The sequence below is a fragment of the Anneissia japonica genome, unplaced genomic scaffold (genome assembly GCF_011630105.1).
Source record: "Anneissia japonica isolate Jap-2015-1 unplaced genomic scaffold, ASM1163010v1 scaffold1810_len1271414_cov176, whole genome shotgun sequence".
Taxonomy (NCBI): domain Eukaryota; kingdom Metazoa; phylum Echinodermata; class Crinoidea; order Comatulida; family Comatulidae; genus Anneissia; species Anneissia japonica.
The window spans coordinates 1,034,510-1,042,519 of record NW_022702449.1 but is presented as its reverse complement, the minus strand read 5'-3'; the positions used below and the strand labels follow the sequence as shown (position 1 = coordinate 1,042,519).

Here is an 8,010-nt window from a genome sequence, read left to right as displayed (position 1 = left end):
TGCCATATATGAATGTGATATGACATTATCATGCCTGTATATGGATGTGATATGACATCATCATGCCCTTATATGGGTATGATATGTCATCACACAAATCTATGTGACATAAAACTTATTAGTGTGGATAGTCCTTTTAGTATAGGTTATTTTTTAGGATAGTTTTTTTAACTTACAGTTTCTTGAGTCAATGTTAATTGTAGAAAATTCTATAGATATACATTACTGACAAATATATGTGCCCTTAATAGGGGTGTCCCAAAGGAGGGGTTCTAATGTAGTTGCAGCTTTTTGGTTATTTTTTCCATATGATATTTTTTTAGTTTGATCTATCATAAAACATGTTTAGTGAGGAAGCAAATCTATAATGTCTTGTTAAATTTTTGCCTTGAATTATTGTTGGGGATGAGAGGGCTAGAAGAGGGAGCACACGTTTACTAAGCATGTCTTAATACAATGACATTTCCGTCAAAAACATTATTTGGTTAAACAAAATAAAAATACAAACAAATTTAAAATAGAAGTCTCTTTTTCATCATTTTGTGAGTGTACATAATAAAAGAAAAGTATGAAGCTTAACACCTGATTTGCATGAGAGAATGTGTTACAACTAATGTCTCATCATCTAATGCTACACAAGTGCCAGATCATTGAGGCCTGTTGTTTGGTGCATAACAGATTCAATCCAGTCAGCTCGCCTCCTCTTGAAACTGATGTACTTACGTATGATGATGCTGTTTTTCCCCCTCCAAATCCAACAGCAAGTACACTCGCCACTTAGGGATGGAAAGATGCTTTATAAACCAATACTCTTATTAAACCTAGAGAGCGGAGTTGTTTTCATGATCCGAGTTATGATGATGATGTCGATGATGATGATGATAATACTGAAGATGATGACGACGATGAAGATGATGATGATGATGATGAAGATGATGATGATATGGTAATGTATAAACTGATGAAAAATAATAGAAAAACATTTGGGAAATGGTATTAGGAGGCCTACTATTATGTAACTGAAAGTATATAAATTCTGGCTGGTCGGAAACCAATGGAATGAATGTTCCTATACATTTATCATCATCTAATGCTAGGCAAGTGCCAGATCACAGAGGCCTGTTGGCTGGTGCATAACAGATTCAATCCAGTCAGCTCGCCTCCTCTTGAAACTGATGTACTCCATCACGTAGTAGAGCTGTGGTAACTAGAAAAAACACTGGTAATTCGCATTTTAGTAAATAAACATGATGATGTTAATAATAATAATAATAACAATAATCAACTTTAAAAATAATGATGAAATCAGACACAAGTTGATTATATTGTTTTATAATATATAGGTTTGCATTTGCAAACAAGAATAGTTTTTTTGTGATTCGTAGCTTCTTCTTACATTATAAACACGATTGTTATTAACCTTGTTTAACATCATATTCATAGCATTTAATATTGAGAATTATCCCAGAATCGGACACTTGGGCGTAATGAAATATCATCCAAATTAACATTATTTAAGTGGTATTTTCAAAAGACGCTTCATGTTTTTGTGGTCCGTACGTGCAACAAAACACAAAACTCAAATTGGCTATTTTTTACCTGTTCGTGATATTATTAATATTATTTTTTTTTAGTTTATTTTTTAGTTGTTTCACCTGATTTAACATTATTTAAGCTTAAGATTAGTTTTCAAGAGGCATTTTTTCAACCTGCAGAGTATTATTGTGATCTGTAGATCCCTATAGAACACAAAACAACTGGAAATGGCGGGGTCAAAAAATCGTTCCAAAAATATCGTGAGCTATTATACCCTTTACGTTTTTGCGAAAATTGGCCTAATTTTCGCCTGGTCGTTTTCCTATTAATTTTTGCCTTATGGTACCTATAGATCATTAAAATATCGATTACATTTGATTTAACCTTGTTCAACATCATTTTCTTAGCGTTTAAAAGTTTTAATTTTCCCAGATTCGGACTCGTGGGTCGAATTGAGTATTACCTGATTTAACATTATTTAAGCTTAAAACTAGTTTTCAAGAGGCAGTGTCAACCTGCAGAGTATTCTTGTCATCTGCAGGTCCCAATAAAACACGAAACAACCGGAAATGGCGGGGTCAGAAAATCGTCCCAAAAAAAATCGTGAGCTATACCCTTTACGTTTTTGCGAAAATTGGCCAATTTTTTGTCTAGTCGTTTTCCTATTGATTTTTGCCTAATGGTACCTATAGATCATTAAAATATCGATTACATTTGATTTAACCTTGTTCAACATCATTTTCTTAGCGTTTAAAGGTTTTAATTTTCCCAGATTCGGACTCGTGGGCCGAATTGAGTATTACCTGATTTAACATTATTTAAGCTTAAAACTAGTTTTCAAGAGGCAGTGTCAACCTGCAGAGTATTGTTGTGATCTGCAGGTCCCAATAAAACACGAAACAACCGGAAATGGCGGGGTCAGAAAATCGTCCCCAAAAAAATCGTGAGCTATACCCTTTACGTTTTGCGAAAATTGGCTAATTTTCCGCCTAGTCGTTTTCCTATTGATTTTTTCCTTATGGTACCTATAGACCATTAAAATATCGATTACATTTGATTTAACCTTGTTCAACATCATTTTCTTAGCGTTTAAAAGTTTTAATTTTCCCAGATTCGGACTCGTGGGCCGAATTGAGTATTACCTGATTTAACGTTATTTAAGCTTAAAACTAGTTTTCAAGAGGCAGTGTCAACCTGCAGAGTATTCTTGTGATCTGCAGGTCCCAATAAAACACGAAACAACCGAAAATGGCGGGGTCAGAAAATCGTCCCAAAAAAAACCGTGAGCTATACTCTTTACGTTTTTGCGAAAATTGGCCAATTTTTCGCCTAGTCGTTTTCCTATTGATTTGTGCCTTATGGTACCTATAGATCATTAAAATATCGATTACATTTGATTTAACCTTGTTCAACATCATTTTCTTAGCGTTTAAAAGTTTTAATTTTCCCAGATTCGGACTCGTGGGCCGAATTGAGTATTACCTGATTTAACGTTATTTAAGCTTAAAACTAGTTTTCAAGAGGCAGTGTCAACCTGCAGAGTATTCTTGTGATCTGCTGGTCCCAATAAAACACGAAACAACCGGAAATGGCGGGGTCAGAAAATCGTCCCAAAAAAATCGTGAGCATATACCCTTTACGTTTTTGCGAAAATTGGCTAATTTTTCGCCTAGTCGTTTTCCTATTGATTTTTCCTTATGGTACGTATAGACCATTAAAATATCGATTACATTTGATTTAACCTTGTTCAACATCATTTTCTTAGCGTTTAAAAGTTTTAATTTTCCCAGATTCGGACTCGTGGGGGGAATTGATATTACCTGATTTAACATTATTTAAGCTTAAAACTAGTTTTCAAGAGGCAGTGTCAACCTGCAGAGTATTGTTGTGATCTGCAGGTCCCAAATAGAACGCAAAACAACTGTAAATGACGGGGTAAAAAAATCGTTCCCTTTATGTTTTTGTGAAAATTGGCCATTTTTCCACCTAGTCGTTTTCCTACTGCAAGTGGTCCGGTCATTTAAATAAGAGCGGGGTCGGGGTGGGGGTTGGGGGAGATATATTTGGTTGTTACACTGCAGACCCGTTACGGATACACGATTTAAAGTTAGTGGGTTCTGAGTGCATATCCACCGAGACCCACCATGGTTGAACAACTTTTTTTGGCATCTCTGAATGCCCAGAGGTAGCAGCTGGTAACCAGTGCACCCACTACCTCTCCCTTTAAGGGGCAGCTACAACATTTTAAGTTAGCATGAAATTAGAGTCTATACTTAAATGAACCCCACCATTGTTGGAGCTGAGGTTAGCAAAATGTTAAAAATATGGCTCCTCTTTATCTATGGAAATAGCAGGTGGCAAACCTGTAGAGGATCTACGTATTATTATTATTATTATTGTATACTTATATAGCGCATATCAAACTTCTCTATGCGCTGAACATTATTACCCCGGATCACTGGATCAAGCACATATGGAACACACACTCAAGCCCCATAGGGGAATTCTTTACGATTATGGCACCTCTATACATCCCTGTCTCTTATACACATCTAGATGTGTATAAGAGGAGAGAGACAACCGTAGATAAAGTGCCTTGCCCAAGGACACAAGCGACTTGCACAGCGAGAGTTTTGAACCCCCGACCTCGAGGTTGGGAGTCCAAACCACAACCGATGCGCCAACCACTTCTACGTACCCCTCCCCCTCAAAGGACATGCCGTGTATGTGACAATAGGCATGGTCTTATCCGGAAGTATGGCTTGAACATATGCAATTACAAATGTACATGCATTACATAAGCAAGCACATGGTGGATTTAAAAAATATATAGGCTTAACATTAAAAAGACAATGTGATGCGAACATTAATAATAACTTGACATAATATACCGTAGGTATTATTAAAAGAGGTAATAGGATTGAGAAAAAAAAGAGTCGATTCTTATCCTACAATCATCAACATCATCATTCCAACACCATCATCAACATCGTCATCACTACCACCAATATCATTATCATCATTACCACCACGTGACCATCATCATCATCTCCACCACAACCATTATCATTATTATCATCAACAATAATCAACATCATCTCCACCACTGCCATCGTCATCATTGCCATCATCATATCATCATCATTATCATCATCAAAAACCATCAACATCGTCAATATATGATTACCACCACTACCATCATCATCATCGGCATCATCATCAATCATCATCATAACCACCACCATCATTATCATCTTCACCATCATCATCCTAATCATCATAAAGGAATGACGCTTTAAAAAATAACAATTGATTTTTTTGATATCTCACCAGGTGGCGTTTTAAATATAAACACTACTGTATGTAGAGTTGAAAGACTACGAAGGAGACTACAATTAGGCCTAGTAACATATGTGAGTACAGTATTGAACCTTTTTGCAGCATCGTTAATTCAATAGTTAAAAGGGAATTCAGTCATCATCATACAATGGTTATTATTTTGACTAAGTTTGTTAGGCATCGAAAGCATTGACAATTTCCTCGACAGAGGCATGCATTGACATGGCTGCATTCTATTCAACAACAACACACATTCCAAGTGACTCGCTAAAACCACTATAATTCCTGAAACTGGCTAAGGAAACGTACTTATTTACAGCTTGGGGCTTGTTAACTTCCGTTCGTTGTTTATATTGTAGATTCGTATATGTGTTTTTTAATTGGCATTATATGATATTTATTACCAAGAATCTTGTCATTATCTGGTGCACAAATTTTAATTAGAATAATCGAAATTAGTTAGGCCTACACCCCGACAAATATACTTTCCATATTATTTTTAAAGGACAACGAATGTAATCGAGGTAGGCCCAAATGACACGTCTATCAATTGATATTAATATCGTCATGGATATGTACCGGTACCTCCATGATGTCGATAGAAAATAGGCCTATAGCTACCAGTGCCGGATCCAGGAATTAATAGAGGACCCAAGGGGTAGGGATTTCACAAATGAATTTACGATTATGGCACCTCTATACATCCATGCTCTAGATGGCCGGAAATGACTTAAATTTTAATACAATTTTCTTATGTTCTCAAAATTTGTATAATTTTAAATAAATTACGGGGACCGTTTGCACACCCCCACCCCGTTGAATTCGCCACTGGCTACAGCTGTCAAATTGTATTTATTCGAAAATAGAGAGCAGTTGACCATTTTATACTATTAATATTAATAATAATAATAATAATAATAATAATAATAATAATAATGAAAATTTATAAAGCACCGGTATCCATTTAAGAGAAATCGCTCATGGTATCTCTCCAAAATAAATTCGAAATATAAAAAAAGAAAATTAAGGAAGCCAGAAAAAAAAAATTATATTACATAAACCGTATGTAAGTGAGCGTCACTCTCTCTATGTGGCCATGTATGCACGGATACTCCACATAAGATGGTATGCTGAGCCCCAATAGCATATGCTGTAAATAGCTAAAACATATATTTAGCCCGACTTACCATAACTTATAAACTAACATCGACCCCCATCGTACGACTAAAAAATGCCGATCCAAACAAATTCATTTCGATAGCCAATCCAATTGTGTCGTAAAAAAGCACATGGGGAATCCTAAGCCGTAAAATATCTTCCTATGAACCCCGCCGCCCCATGGATTTTATTCCAGAATCCTGACCGAGTCTCTCTAGGCAGCCCCTTGTTTCATACCTCGGTCAGTGTTGTTGGATCCCTGTCGGCATTTTTACATTTTTCCTGATTTACCGACATTTTACTACAGAAATCCTTAAATTGACACTACTCCCATTCAATTTTTAAAAGTTAAAGATGTCTATGTATATATAAAGAATATAGCAAAGGTATTGCTGACAGGAAAAATTTTCATACAGATATTTAATTGTAAGCTAGTAACTTACTTAAATATAAATATTCAATCATGGAATTATTTTTTTCATCTTTCAGCTCATGACAGGCAATACATCTTTAAATTTGGCCCCATTGGAAATGGACTGGACTCTGGCCTAATGGTACTGCTGACAGGAAAATATATTGTCACACAGATATTTAATTGTAAGTTAATAACTTACTTAGATATACATATTCATTTATGGAATTACTTGTTTTCCTCTTTCAGCTCATGACAGTATATCTTTAAATTTGGCTCCATTGCAAATGGGCTGGACTGGTCTAATGGGCGTTCCTGATGCTCATTAATTTTTACTTTCCTTGTTCACAATTTTTTATTTTGCTTGTGCATGTTGAACAAATTTAATCAGTCAGTCAATAAATATTATATCATGAAAAATGTTTTTGTATGAAGATAAAGTTATAGTATTATGTTTATATCAAATATGCTGTATGAATTTATATACTGTATTCATTTTTATCGAATGGTACACTTTTATACATTTTATTTACACATGATAATCGAATGCTAAAATAATTTGTTCACACAATTGCAATCTACTAGGCCTACCGGTACCCAATACTGTGTACTAGTATTTATGAATCCTCATTTATTCTGTGGTATGATGATAATATATGATAATGCTGATATGAAGAAGTGTTAAGTACTATTCTGTTGTATCATCATCATTGTCCATACATTGCTGAATACGATAATGTTTGAGTTGAGGTGCTCACTATTTTTTTTTTATTTATGTGTTTGCTATTTCGTTATAATTCTTTCTCTTTTTCTAAATATTTTTTTCAATATTTTTCTATTCCAGGGATTTAGACAAAGAATCCACAATTATCAGGAAAGATGTACGGACTCGATGGTGATGGTGAAAGGGCAACAGAACTTACCAACTATTTATATATAGCCAAAAATGTTGTTAATAATCAAGCTTCCTGCACAAATTCTGGATATGAAATTTAATAAAATATAGGCCTAGTGTGAATTTTATTTTTTAAGTATTTCCTCTGCAAAAATCTCAAAAATAATATTATAATTCTTGTATGCTTTATGTTTATTAATAGTGTAATTGTATTATTACTACTAATGTTAACCTTAATAATAGACCAAAAAATTGTATAATTGTTACAAAAAATATAGACATATGTAAGATAATAAGATATACAATTTTGTGGACTAAAATTAGGTCTATTGATTTTTGCCGAATGTACATGTAGTAGCCTATACAGTATATATTAAATAATCAAATGTATACATATATCCTAACTTGATTTCAGTGCTTGTAATAAATATCAAATGGCTTATACATTCCTTCTCATCTTTTCCAATGTCTGTGTTCACTTTATATTCTTATAGGACGCCAAAAGTGAAGAATTTCTTTTATCAATATTACCTACTTTGTCTATTAAGCTAGCAATGATAAAATCCTTTCAAAGACGCCCTCAACAAAATACATAAAACCGGAAATGACGTGGTTGCTAAGCAGCAACTTCATGCATAATCATGAATATTCAGTAACACCTGTTCTAATT

The 8,010-nt window shown here is 34.4% G+C and overlaps 1 long non-coding RNA gene across 1 annotated transcript; it reads left to right on the top strand.

The window, feature by feature from the left end:
* Positions 1–4,812: 4,812 nt before the first annotated feature.
* On the top strand, positions 4,813–7,784 carry LOC117103916. The gene is made up of 3 exons (XR_004444681.1): positions 4,813–4,949; positions 6,523–6,630; positions 7,290–7,784. It is a non-coding gene; the product is annotated as an uncharacterized LOC117103916 (long non-coding RNA).
* Positions 7,785–8,010: the final 226 nt, after the last annotated feature.